Below are 14906 nucleotides of genomic sequence, written 5' to 3'. Positions count from 1 at the left end.
ACATAGTCCTAGTGATAATCTCCGGCTGATAAAACACTGATTTTATTAAAGCAACAGCAGAAAGTCTAGTAAGTAACACATCGCTGGAATCAGGGTCTCTTTCCCTATATCATAACTGCTCCCAGATTACATAGCACAGACCTGCTGACAGATTCTCTGCAAGTTCTGCCCTGTGTGATCTCGCGTTTTATCCAGCACTTTACAATTATATCGATATATAGAGGATCCGCTTTATATTTCATCCGTGTCTGCAGAGCGTCGGCTCGTATCGTCCCCTACATCGGATCAGTTTAAATTAGCTGGGACATAATAAAGGAGGAAAAGTTATTACATCCTGAGATGTTTTCCAGCATCTACTGTATCTTACCAAGACAACAACGAAAAAAAAAAAGGGCGAGTGATAGTCCTGAAGACAATTGTAACAATTTTTATTGAAAATACATATAAAATAACAAGTATATAATAAAAAAATCTTACATGTAAGGACAAGATTGAATGAGAAGCCAAATGAGAACAGAAAAAACGACCCTCCATAATGCTGGTGAAGTGGATATGGGGAGTGAATCCTGGAGCTAGTGTGAAGAGATTAGTAGAAAGAAATGCCCCCATAAAGTGCTGGTGCAGATCTAAGGACAAGCACCATAAAGTGCTGGTGCTAGTGCAGATCTTAGGACATGCACCATAAAGTGCTGGTGCTAGTGCAAATCTTAGGACATGCACCATAAAGTGCTGGTGCTAGCGCAGATCTTAGGACATGCACCATAAAGTGCTGATGCTAGTGCAGATCTTAGGACATGCACCATAAAGTGCTGGTGCTAGTGCAGATCTTAGGACATGCACCATAAAGTGCTGGTGCTAGTGCAAATCTTAGGACATGCACCATAAAGTGCTGGTGCTAGCGCAGATCTTAGGACATGCACCATAAAGTGCTGGTGCTATTGCAGATCTTAGGACATGGTTTTCTTGGGAGGATGGAATACAAATGATATAATTTTCGGGTTATGAAGGTGAAACCTTATCCCATACTAGTAGTGGAACACTAAACCACCCCAGCAAAATCAAGTCCACAGCTCCCGAGGAAGCCCATTCAAAACGCGCGTTGGGGCTGGCTGAGCGACCCATCCTAGTGGGATACTATGGGGAATATCCTGGACTGATGGGGTAGACGTCATTGTTTGATATGTACTTGATTTATACTCACACTAGCTCCAGGATTCACTCCCCATATCCACTTCACTAGCATTATGGAGGGTCGTTATTTCTGTTCTCATTTGGCTTCTCATTCCATCTTGTAAGATTTTTTATTATATTTGTTATTTTATATGAATTTTCAATAAACATTGTTACAATTGTCTTCAGGACTATCACTCGCCCTTTTTTCGTTGTTGTTTTGGTTAGTATTTGTGGAGTGTCCTTGAAATATTGGGCGCATTATACTCACTGGGTCATGGCGCTGATTTCATTATCTATACTATTATGGTTTCTGCTTTAGTATTATTGTATTCAGCTTCTATATCTTAGTATTATTTCTTATTCTTTTCTAGGACTTGATTAAATCATTGATCCCGGCAGGAGAGCCGCGTATAAGCGACTATGAAACTATCAAACTGATCAGCAGCGGTGCTTTTGGGTGAGATTTCTATTAACATAATCCCCATTTCTCAGGGTTCCCTATGACAATGCTTCGGCCTCTGTGCTCTGCCATTCAGTGTTATCATAGGGAGAAGATCTGAGTCCACATCACTGTCCACATCTCAATGTCACTATTCAGCTCCATTATATACAGCAGAGCGAACTGATCTGTAACACATCTGTCTGTAAGGAAAGGGATGATATCATAGAATACATGACACCCACCGGTCCTAGACCTCCTCTGTTCTTATGCTTCCTCCTGATCTTTCGGGGCCCCATTATGAAGCTGGTAATAGTGATTGGCTGCACACGGTCACGTGAGGGGTGACGCGATACTGACGCCGATGACATCTCCACCCTCCACCATGACCATGTCAGTCCAATCACTGGCCTCAGCAGCAGAAGGGAGAACAACCAAAGACAGAGGATGGCGGACTGCAGTGATGGACCGGGGAAGGACCAAGACAAGTGGGTGTAATGTGTTTAATTACTTTTTATCGTCTTCTTGTCCCTCCATTATTTATTCTGCCTTGGGCTGTGGAGAAAGACTAAAAACCATCTTCTTACAACAATTGGAGCAATTTACATTTTGACTAATTATTATTGTTACTGACTTGTATCTACTGGTCGGTTATAGCGAATCTGCCCAAGATGAATGTCAGCAGATTCTCTCATCTATAATGTGACCTGGTGAGGGCAGACGGGGCGCGGTGCGACCTCCCATCATCTATGTAGTGTTATTTCATGGATTTCTAGATGTGGATTTCTAGTGATGGCCGGACTGCTGCCATTAATCATTAGTACAAATGATCACGTAATGACTTCAATATCCAGACTGTTAAGGGTTCATTATAAACCATGGATTCTCCTTCTCTCCAGGGCCGTCTGCTTAGTGCGCCATAAGGGATCACAAAACATCTTTGCTATGAAGAAAATGGCCAAGAGGAACCTGACTACTTCTAATAAAATGGAAAGGACATATATCGAGAGGGACATCCTAACATTCGCAGATTGTCCCTTTGTGGTCTCCATGCTCTGCTCCTTCCCTACTAGATATCACCTGTGTATGGTCATGGAGTATGTGGGAGGTAGGACACGAACATTGTGTAGTATTCAACTCATGTCTGCTGACATCTTATCACCTCTCATATCATTAAGACTTGTCCCCGTGGATGTTACATTCCCACAGAGCATTTACTATAGGTTGTCTATTAAAGTCATTGATGTGTGTGATCTCCCCGTATGTCCGCACTGAGAACGTCAGTATCTCCAGGTGTAGACCAGATACGAGATCACTTTATGTCATGAGCTACTTGGACGACAATTTCATCATGACCTCAGACTAATATTATGTACATTATATCTTTATATATTATCCCCTGCCCCAATGTTTCCACTCACTTCTCTTCATACATCATGGTGCTCCGCTGTATAAACCCCTCACCGGTCATATTTCCTTTCTTCTGTAGGTGGAGACTGTGCGACCCTTCTAAGCACCAGGGGTCCTTTCTCTGTCCCGATGGCCCGCTTGTACTTTGCAGAAGCAGTCCTTGGTGTGGAATACCTGCATAGTCACGGTGTGGTGCACAGAGACCTGAGGCCACAGAAGTAAGTGAATACCTGTAGTATAACAAAGGGGGGGAGTTATCCTTTATTATCTCACGGTCTATGAAGCTAAAATCATCTTCTCTTTCACAGCCTCCTGATAACATCTACTGGACATATTAAAATTACCGACTTTGGATGTTCAAAACTTGGTGTCATGATACCAAACACCAACACCTACAAGCAATCAGCAGAGAACATCTCCAGAGAGTTCCAGGACCATGAGGTCAGCATTACCTACAGGAACTTAGCTTGTTCTGTACAAATCTCATAACTCTATTTTGTCTTCCCTACGTTCTTCATTTCTAGAGAGCTTTTCCACTGATATTTTATCTTCTGTAATTCTGATTTTATGTCAAGAGCTTGTCATAATAATAGTTTCATCGATTCTCATTGCTTTTTTCTGTTGGTTTCCAGGAGTGTGGCAGCCCTTATTACACAGCCCCTGAGGTCATCCTGAAGAACGCCTATGGAAGACCTGTTGACTGGTGGGATATGGGCATCATATTAAATGAATTTTTCATGGGAATTGCACCATTTGATGGGGCTTCCCTATCTGAGTTTTATGAAAATGTTGTCACTGGTAAGTAAAATAATCTGATCATTGCTTTTACTGGTTATCTTGGTTTAGTTACTTCCTTTGCTTTATCTTACAGTCCTGTAAATAGGTTTTATGTTCTTTAATTTTCTATATAACAGGAAATATCATTTGGGATCATCATTACAGTCCTCCACCCGATGCTAAGGACCTCATCACTCAGCTGCTGAAAACAAATCCTGTGGATAGACTTGGGACAGGTAACAGATACAATAATATCAATATTCCCTTGTTACACCGAGGACACATCACTAATGTCCATGAGGAACATTAATTCTCTATCAGCTTCTCCATTTATAGTTCTCTTTGCTAAAATTTTCATTCTATTTCCTACATGTCTGCTCAGTTGTGTAATTAGTTCAAATTAAGATACGTTGTTCAGATATGAAGTTGTCTCTGACAATGTCCGCATCACTTTTGTTTTCCTTTATCCAGGAGGAGCTTTTGAGATCAAGGGTCATCCATTTCTTAATGACTTAGACTTTGACACCCTTCTAAGTCAAAATCCAGTGTACGTTCCTCACCTTGCATCAGATGTGGACACCAGCCTATTTATCAGTAAGTAGGAGACGTCATCTAAACTAAGTATCTGTTTGCCTCGTCTTCCTTATTTTGTGACAATTGGTTCCCATTAATAAATGGTGACTGTGTTATACTGACAACCTCTAATAACACTTCATTACCTATGTCTTGCAGACCATTCTAATATGGAAAAACATCTGGTCTCAGAGGGTGAGAAGGGCATAAGTGAGGACAATGAGAGCCTTGTCTTCAAAAATTTTACATCATCTTCTGAAAGGCTTTCTAAAGTAAGTATGTGTTAATACATCCAAAATATATATAAAAGACCTATGAAGGTAGACATACAATTATTTAATATCTTATTGCTTCCGCATGTAGCTCTGTACCACCGTTACCAGGATGAAGATTAATGAGAATCCCAAGTCTTCTCCAGATCATACCCAAGAATCCAGCACAAATATTTCAGAAATGTGAGTAGATTATGGGGTCATTATTGGGAGGTCTAGGCTGATTTATGTGCACAACACCAAATATAGGACATAATTACCATAGTATCAAATGCAGAATCCACCATCCCAAGGTTAGAGGAAACCGCTCGTGATAACAGCCCATATCTGCGTACCTGTGACCGGTCATGCATTTTTCATGCTGCCTACACTGTAGGAGAGATGTATTATTACATGCCAGACATTCTTAATTCCGCTCCAATCTATAGAAGGTAGCGTTGAGCAGAAGACCTTCCCCACTATGGCAGTCATATGTCTTATTAGGCCCATTAGTCCATGTTCTTCTAGTGAGACAACCCCTTTTATACTGTGTTTTCTTGCAATTTACATGTTTTTATTCTTCGAAACAGGCAGAAAGAATCTGATGACGACGCTATTATCATCTTGTCATCCTCGTCCCCACTATCAGGTATGTCCATGTCTACAGCACCAACAATGGGAATGTTGACTTCAAGGCTCAAATATATCCACATGGTTTTTCTGTAATAGGTCTCCTATGTTATCCATGTTTCATGGATCCCAATTATGTTGCCCATGGGCCCATACTGTACCTCTAGTTCCCTAATTTTGTAGTTTCTTTCATGGATTCTGTGAGATACGTTGTAGCGTCCAGTAACCTCCATCATCATAAGGTGACATAATCTCTTATAGTAGAATATCATCAGTGATGCACCACATGGTGGCACACAGGGCCCTTACTGCTCTAGATCAGTGACACATCTAATGCCCCTCAGATGGGATTATGTACATTATATAGGACTTATTCTGCCCTATTATGATATAACTAGATGGTAGCCCGATTCTAACGCATCGAGTATTCTAGAATATGTATGTAGTTTATTTATGAAGATTTTAGAATAATACATTGAATACACAGTCTTCGGCCGGCCGCGACCAATTAGCGAAGCGTGGTTCTATTCCCGCGCCAATTCGTGGCCGGACTCCGCTTGTCTGATTGTTCGCGGCCGGCCACATAGTATGTAGCACAGCCACGTAGTATATAACAGCCCACATAGTAAATAGCACAGCCACGAAGTATATTGCACAGCCACATAGTATATTGCACAGCCACGTAGTATATTGCACAGCCACGCAGTATATAGCACAGCCACGTAGTATATCGCACAGCCCAAGGAGTATATAGTACAGCCCACGGAGTATATAGCACAGCCACGTAGTATATAACACAGCCCACGGAGTGTATAACAGCCCACATAGCATATAACACAGCCACATAGTTTATAATAGCCCATGTAGCATATAACATAGCCCACGTAGCGTATAACAGCCCACGTAGTGTATAACACAGGCCAAGTAGTGTATAACACAGGCCACGTAGTGTATAACACAGGCCACATAGTGTATAACACAGCCCACGTAGTGTATAACACAGCCCCCGTAGTGTATAGCACAGCCATGTAGTGTTTTGCACAGCCACATAGTACATTGCACAGCCCACGTAGTATATTGCACAGCCCAGTTAGTATATTGCACAGCCCACGTAGTATATAGCACAGCCCACGCAGTATATTGCACAGCCCACGCAGTATATTGCACAGCCTACGCAGTATATTGCACAGCCCACATAGTATATTGCACAGCCCACGTAGTATATTGCACAGCCCATGCAGTATATAGCACAGCCCACACAGTATATTGCACAGCCCACGCAGTATATTGCACAGCCCACGCAGTATATTGCACAGCCCACATAGTATATTGCACAGCCCACGCAGTATATAGCACAGCCCACGCAGTATATTGCACAGCCCACGTACTATATTGCACAGCCCAGTTAGTATATTGCACAGCCCACGTAGTATATTGAACAGCCCAGTTAGTATATTGCACAGCCCATGTAGTATATAGCACAGCCCACGCATTATATTGCACAGCCCATGCAGTGTATTGCACAGCCCACGTAGTATATAGCACAGCCCACGTAGTATATTGCACAGCCCAGTTAGTATATTGCACAGCCCACGTAGTATATTGCACAGCCCACACAGTATATTGCACAGCCCATATAGTATATTGCACAGCCCACGTAGTATATTGCACAGCCCATGCAGTGTATTGCACAGCCCACACAGTATATAGCACAGCCCACGTAGTATATTGCACAGCCCACGTAGTATATTGCACAGCCCAGTTAGTATATTGCACAGCCCACGTAGTATATTGAACAGCCCAGTTAGTATATTGCACAGCCCACGTAGTATATAGCACAGCCCACGCAGTATATTGCACAGCCCATGCAGTGTATTGCACAGCCCACGTAGTATATAGCACAGCCCACATAGTATATTGCACAGCCCAGTTAGTATATTGCACAGCCCACGTAGTATATTGCACAGCCCACACAGTATATTGCACAGCCCATATAGTATATTGCACAGCCCACGTAGTATATTGCACAGCCCATGCAGTGTATTGCACAGCCCACACAGTATATAGCACAGCCCACGTAGTATATTGCACAGCCCACGTAGTATATTGCACAGCCCACGTACTATATTGCACAGCCCACGTAGTATATAGCAATGTGGGCATCATATCCCTGTTAAAAAAAGAATTAAAGTAAAAAATAGTTATATACTCACCTTCCGTTGGCCCACGGATCCAGGCGAAGCGCTTACCGATGCTCCTCGCACACTCCGGTCTCAAGAGTGCATTGCGGTCTTGCAAGATGATGACGTAGCGGTCTCGCGAGATCGCAATGCAAGGAGCGGTCAACGGAGCGTCGCGAGGAGAGGGAAAGGCCTATTCTGGATCCGAGGGGCCGACGGACGGTGAGTATATAACTATTTTTTTTATTTTTTTTATTATTTTTAACATTAGATCTTTTTACTATTGATGCTGCATAGGCATCATCAATAGTAAAAAGTTGGTCACACAGGGTTAATAGCTGCGTTAACGGAGTGCATTACACCGCGGCATAACGCGGTTCGTTAACGCTGCCATTAACCCTGTGTGAGCGCTGACTGGGGGGGGGGGGGAGTATGGACTGCGGGCACTGACTGCGGGGAGCAAGGAACGGCCATTTTGCCGCCGGACTGTGCCCATCACTGATTGGTCGTGGCTGTTTTGCCGCAACCAATCAGCGACTTGGGATTTCCGTTACAGACAGACAGAAAGACGGAAGTGACCCTTAGACAATTATACAGTAGATACCAGATTATCAGGACTATAGGAGACAGGACTAGAACAATCCTACTATATACAGGAGACAAAGCAGATCCCATTAGGATACGTCATTACTGAGGTTTTTATTTTACTTTCTGATTAGAATTTCCAGCTCAGGAGGAAAGAAAATCTCCAATAAATCTGAGTAAAAACGAAGAAACATCAGAAAATGGAAAAAAGGGGAAAAAGAGACGAGGTAAGTGTGAGAATCAGCTCCATGTTGTGTGATGTCAGTGAGAATAATTCATGTGGAGCAGATGTCATCTGTCAGTGATGGGATTATCACATGTATGATGGCTGACAATGATCCCTGACCTCACATGTATGATGGCTGACAATGATCCCTGACCTCACATGTATGATGGCTGACAATGATCCCTGACCTCACATGTATGATGGCTGACAATGATCCCTGACCTCACATGTATGATGGCTGACAATGATCCCTGACCTCACATGTATGATGGCTGACAATGATCCCTGACCTCACATGTATGATGGCTGACAATGATCCCTGACCTCACATGTATGATGGCTGACAATGATCCCTGACCTCACATGTATGATGGCTGACAATGATCCCTGACCTCACATGTATGATGGCTGACAATGATCCCTGACCACACATGTATGATGGCTGACAATGATCCCTGACCTCACATGTATGATGGCTGACAATGATCCCTGACCTCACATGTATGATGGCTGACAATGATCCCTGACCTCACATGTATGATGGCTGACAATGATCCCTGACCTCACATGTATGATGGCTGACAATGATCCCTGACCTCACATGTATGATGGCTGACAATGATCCCTGACCTCACATGTATGATGGCTGACAATGATCCCTGACCTCACATGTATGATGGCTGACAATGATCCCTGACCTCACATGTATGATGGCTGACAATGATCCCTGACCTCACGTGTATGATGGCTGACAATGATCCCTGACCTCACGTGTATGATGGCTGACAATGATCCCTGACCTCACATGTATGATGGCTGACAATGATCCCTGACCTCACATGTATGATGGATGAAAATGATCCCTGACCTCACATGTATGATGGCTGACAATGATCCCTGACCTCACATGTATGATGGCTGACAATGATCCCTGACCTCACGTGTGTGATGGCTGACAATGATCCCTGACCTCACATGTATGATGGCTGACAATGATCCCTGACCTCACGTGTATGATGGCTGACAATGATCCCTGACCTCACATGTATGATGGCTGACAATGATCCCTGACCTCACATGTATGATGGATGAAAATGATCCCTGACCTCACATGTATGATGGCTGACAATGATCCCTGACCTCACATGTATGATGGCTGACAATGATCCCTGACCTCACGTGTGTGATGGCTGACAATGATCCCAGACCTCACATGTATGATGGCTGACAATGATCCCTGACCTCAAATGTATGATGGCTGACAATGATCCCTGACCTCACATGTATAATGGCTGACAATGATCCCTGACCTCACATGTATGATGGCTGACAATGATCCCTGACCTCACATGTATGATGGCTGGCAATGATCCCTGACCTCACATGTATGATGGCTGGCAATGATCCCTGACCTCAAATGTATGATGGCTGACAATGATACCTGATCTCACATGTATGATGGCTGACAATGATCCCTGACCTCACATGTATGATGGCTGACAATGATCCCTGACCTCACATATATGATGGCTGACAATGATCCCTGACCTCACATGTATGATGGCTGACAATGATCCCTGACCTCACGTGTATGATGGCTGACAATGATCCCTGACCTCACGTGTATGATGGCTGACAATGATCCCTGATCTCACATGTATGATGGCTGACAATGATCCCTGATCTCACATGTATGATGGCTGACATTGATCCCTGACCTCACATGTATGATGGCTGACAATGATCCCTGACCTCACATGTATGATGGCTGACAATGATCCCTGACCTCACATGTATGATGGCTGACAATGATCCCTGACCTCACATGTATGATGGCTGACAATGATCCCTGACCTCACATGTATGATGGCTGACAATGATCCATGACCTCACATGTGTGATGGCTGACAATGGTCCCTGACCTCACATGTGTGATGGCTGACAATGATCCCTGACCTCACATGTATGATGGCTGACAATGATCCCTGACCTCACATGTATGATGGCTGACAATGATCCCTGACCTCACATGTATGATGGCTGACAATGATCCCTGACCTCACATGTATGATGGCTGACAATGATCCCTGACCTCACATGTATGATGGCTGACAATGATCCCTGACCTCACATGTATGATGGCTGACAATGATCCCTGACCTCACATGTATGATGGCTGACAATGATCCCTGACCTCACATGTATGATGGCTGACAATGATCCCTGACCTCTGTGTGATAATATTCCTCTGCCGTGCAGCCACAGTGACCGCACAGTAGTATGGTGCCATATGGAGTCCCATCACTTACATTATATTTACTTCTCTTCTCACAGGTTCCGTCTTCCGCCGGATCTTATCATCCCACCGGCGCGGATTATCCAGGGCTGCTCGAGCATTTGCTTGTTGCGCCTGTTGCCCTAAAACCATCTGAAAGACAAGAAGTCCAGCAGATCCACCATCACTGCTTCTACTGATCACCTGGCATCTGACCCCGGCTGACTCCCTGACTATGATTCTGTCTACTGATTCTGTCCTTTATCCTTCTATCCTATTATTAATTACAAAAAAAAAAATTGTCCTTCTATCCTATTATTAATTACCTGTATAGAAGGACCTTCACATTCTTCTACTGATCACCTGGCATCTGACCCCGGCTGACTCCCTGACTATGATTGTGTCTACTGGTTCTGTTCCTAGTTTTACCCCTCCCTTATCCTTCCATCCTATTATTAGTTATATGGGCAGCACGGTGGCTCAGTGGTTAGCACAGCAGCCTTGCAGCGCTGGGTTCAAATCCCACCTTGGACAACATCTGCAAAGAGTCTGTATGTTCTCTCCGTGTTTGCGTGGGTTTCCTCCGGGTTCTCCGGTTTCCTCCCACATTCCAAAGACATACTGATAGGGAATTTAGCACTATCTAAAAATAAAGATTATTATTAATTACAATACAAAATAAAAATACTTCTAGGTTTACTTACATTTTTTTCACATTTATCAAACGTAACTATGTATTCTGTTAACTGATAACATTCAGTCTTTATACAGATAGTGGCCGGTGGCCGGACCTTATTCTACAAACACTTATTACCTTTTGTGTCCAACACTCAGTGTCTGACATTGAACCTGGAACCTCTGAATGGTGAAACACCATGGAATAGCGACATCATTGTATTATTAGTATATAAAATACATCACAGTTTTACTTTTGTGTTTTACGATATTGATCAGTTAAATGTTTTTAGTTCGTGTTTCCTCATTTTTCTCAATGACTCTCCCTAGACTGTGGTCATGTTTCAGGGGGCAGTAATAAGGCTATGGATGTGCCCGATATTCAGGGATCGTTTACTGTGAGGCTTTAGTCTATGGCCTTATACCCTGACATAGTCGTCCTAACTAGATCGTTAGACTGGCTCCATCATCGCCCTCTAAACTGTGGATAGAATTGGTATTAAAAAAAAAAACAACAACTTTGCTCACACACCGCCTGCTGAGATTTTCTGACAGCACTACCAAAACATACAATGAATAAATAACAGGACCAAGCAAAATGGATAACAACATATTGCACTACATCTCTTTTCATTATTAACACTTTTTTATGACATTTATTACCTTACACCCAGAACATAGATTAATAACAGCATAGGGAGGGAGAGTGGACAACTCTAATGTACAGTTGTGGCCAAAAGTACTGACACCCCTGCAATTCTGTCAGATAATACTCAGTTTCTCCCTTGAAATGATTGCAATCACAAATTCTTGGGTATTATTATCTTCATTTAATTTGTCTTCAATGAAAAAACACAAAAAGAATTGTCCTAAAGCCAAATTGGATATAATTCCACACCAAACATAAAAAAGGGGGTGGACAAAAGTATTGGCACTTTTCGAAAAATCATGTGATGCTTCTCTAATTTGTGTAATTAACAGCACCTGTCACTTACCTGTGGCACCTAACAGGTGTTGGCAATAACTGAATCACACTTGCAGCCAGTTGACATGGATTAAAGTTGACTCAACCTCTGTCCTGTGTCCTTGTGTGTACCACATTGAGCATGGAGAAAAGAATGAAGACCAAAGAACTGTCTGAGGACTTGAGAAACCAAATTGTGAGGAAGCATGAGCAATCTCAAGGCTACAGGTCCATCTCCAAAGACCTGAATGTTCCTGTGTCTACCGTGCGCAGTGTCATCAAGAAGTGTAAAGCCCATGTCACTGTGGCCACAGCAAAAAGCAGAGATGTTTTACCTGCTGAAGCCTCCAACTGAATGCACCAGCAGGGCGCAGCGGACCTGATGAATGATGGCAAACACACAGGTGTTTTGCACCTGTGTGTTTGCCATCATTCATCAGGTCCGCTGCGCCCTGCTGGTGCATTCAGTTGGAGGCTTCAGCAGGTAAAACATCTCTGCTTTTTGCTGTGACTTTTTTGAATTTTTTGGAGGATTTGTAAGTCCTCTTTTTGTGTTGGTGAGCTTTTATTCAATGTTTAGCGTTAGGACTGGCAAATTGTAAGGACCCGTGACGTGGGTTGCCAGCTTACGTATTGAGGCCCCAATATAAACTAATACCTTACATACATTGATATGTGGTTTTCTTTTTGCACTTTATCTTGCAGGGCGCAGTCGGACCATGATGGCTCTGTAAACTATTGGCCTCTGTTCACACAGCATGCATTTTGTAGCACTGGGCAGCCCGCCTGTATGTGCGTTACTAATAGGTTGCAAACCAGATGCCTTGCATTGCGTGTGTGAATTATGCCATATACAGACTAGTATCTCTTATCTTTTTGTGCACTAATGCCAAACAGCCAACACTGGATTGAAAGTGGTTGTTTCATCGGTATTTTTTGCACCTGTGTGTTTGCCATCATTCATCAGGTTCGCTGCGCCCTGCTGGTGCATTCAGTTGGAGGCTTCAGCAGGTAAAACATCTCTGCTTTTTGCTGTGACTTTTTTGAATTTTTTGGAGGATTTGTAAGTCCTCTTTTTGTGTCGGTGAGCTTTTAGCCCATGTCACTGTGGCTAACCTCCCTAGATGTGGACGGAAAAGGAAAATTGACAAGAGATTTCAACGCAAGATTGTGCGGATGTTGGATAAAGATCCTCAACTAACATCTAAACAAGTTCAAGCTGCCCTGCAGTCCGAGGGTACAACAGTGTCAACCCGTACTATCCGTCGGCGTCTGAATGAAAAGGGACTGTATGGTAGGAGGCCCAGGAAGACCCCACTTCTTACCCCGAGACATAAAAAAGCCAGGCTGGAGTTTGCCAAAACTTACCTGAAAAAGCCTAAAATGTTTTGGAAGAATGTTCTCTGGTCAGATGAGACAAAAGTAGAGCTTTTTGGGCAAAGGCATCAATGTCACGATTCACACCGTGACCGTCACCCCTACGTCACGGATCGGGGTGACTTTAGGCCAACAGACAGCTATCACATGTGAAGGGGGGCTTATCTTAGTTATCCCTCCACTTCTACAATGTGATGAAAACACACACAAGGCTATTGACCTCTTAGTTTACCGCAGGGGCTTATTTTAGTTATCCCACTGCTCTGCAATATAACACGAACTGCAGGGATTTATGTATATCCGCTTTACAGTTCCGCTTGCAAACTTGCAGCTCTCTGGCGCCCCCTTACCCTCAGGTCAGATTAGGTACTGCACCTAGAGTAATTAGTTGCCAGAAGGGCTGCCTGCTAGGTACTGGTTATCGGGCACACTGCAGCGAGGCGATATAACTACTCCCACTCAGGCAGGAACAATAATTATCAACGCCGCCGTCACTACAACGACTCCCAAAAGCCCAAAACAAGGTATGCTGCCATTAGCTTTGATTAAATGGGTCCGAAGCTAACCCAAAACAGTAGCGTAATTCCCTTCAGAAGACTTAGGGTACATTTTAGAGCAGGAAGAACAAAACTAGTAATTTAAATATTTTACTCCGAAAGATTAGGCAGTGTTTATAAAAATATTACAAGGATATTACAAATCTGAAGACTACCAACAAATTTTGCAGCATAATGTAGGGCCCAGTGTGAGAAAGCTGGGTCTCCCTCAGAGGTCATGGGTCTTCCAGCAAAACAATGACCCAAAACACTTCAAAAAGCACTAGAAAATGGTTTGAGAGAAAGCACTGGAGACTTCTAAGGTGGCCAGCAATGAGTCCAGACCTGAATCCCATAGAACACCTGTGGAGAGATCTAAAAATGGCAGTTTGGAGAAGGCACCCTTCAAATATCAGGGACCTGGAGCAGTTTGCCAAAGAAGAATGGTCTAAAATTCCAGCAGAGCATTGTAAGAAACTCATTGATGGTTACCAGAAGCGGTTGGTCGCAGTTATTTTGGCTAAAGGTTGTGCAACCAAGTATTAGGCTGAGGGTGCCAATACTTTTGTCTGGCCCATTTTTGGAGTTTTGTGTGAAATTATCAATGTTTTGCTTTTTGCTTCATTCTCTTTTATGTTTTTTTTTCATTTAAGACAAATTAATTGTGAGGGATGGCCTCACGTTTCATCCGCTTTTCGCCAGATCCGTGGAAAATAGTTTATCCGGCACCCAGAGAAAACAGACATAGTAACTTTTTTGTGTGTTCGTCGAAAAAACGGACAGTGACGGATTCGGCGACTGATTCCCTTTTTTAACTCAGCATGCTCCAATTTTT

General features: G+C 43.3%; 1 long non-coding RNA gene across 1 annotated transcript; it reads left to right on the top strand.

The window, feature by feature from the left end:
* Positions 1 to 4300: 4300 nt before the first annotated feature.
* Positions 4301 to 4828, top strand: LOC138657581 (uncharacterized). The gene is made up of 3 exons (XR_011317073.1): positions 4301 to 4393; positions 4532 to 4644; positions 4736 to 4828. It is a non-coding gene; the product is annotated as an uncharacterized lncRNA (long non-coding RNA).
* Positions 4829 to 14906: the final 10078 nt, after the last annotated feature.

Source organism: Ranitomeya imitator, chromosome 1 (genome assembly GCF_032444005.1).
Source record: "Ranitomeya imitator isolate aRanImi1 chromosome 1, aRanImi1.pri, whole genome shotgun sequence".
Lineage (NCBI taxonomy): Eukaryota > Metazoa > Chordata > Amphibia > Anura > Dendrobatidae > Ranitomeya > Ranitomeya imitator.
This window is presented reverse-complemented; position numbering and strand designations above follow the sequence as displayed.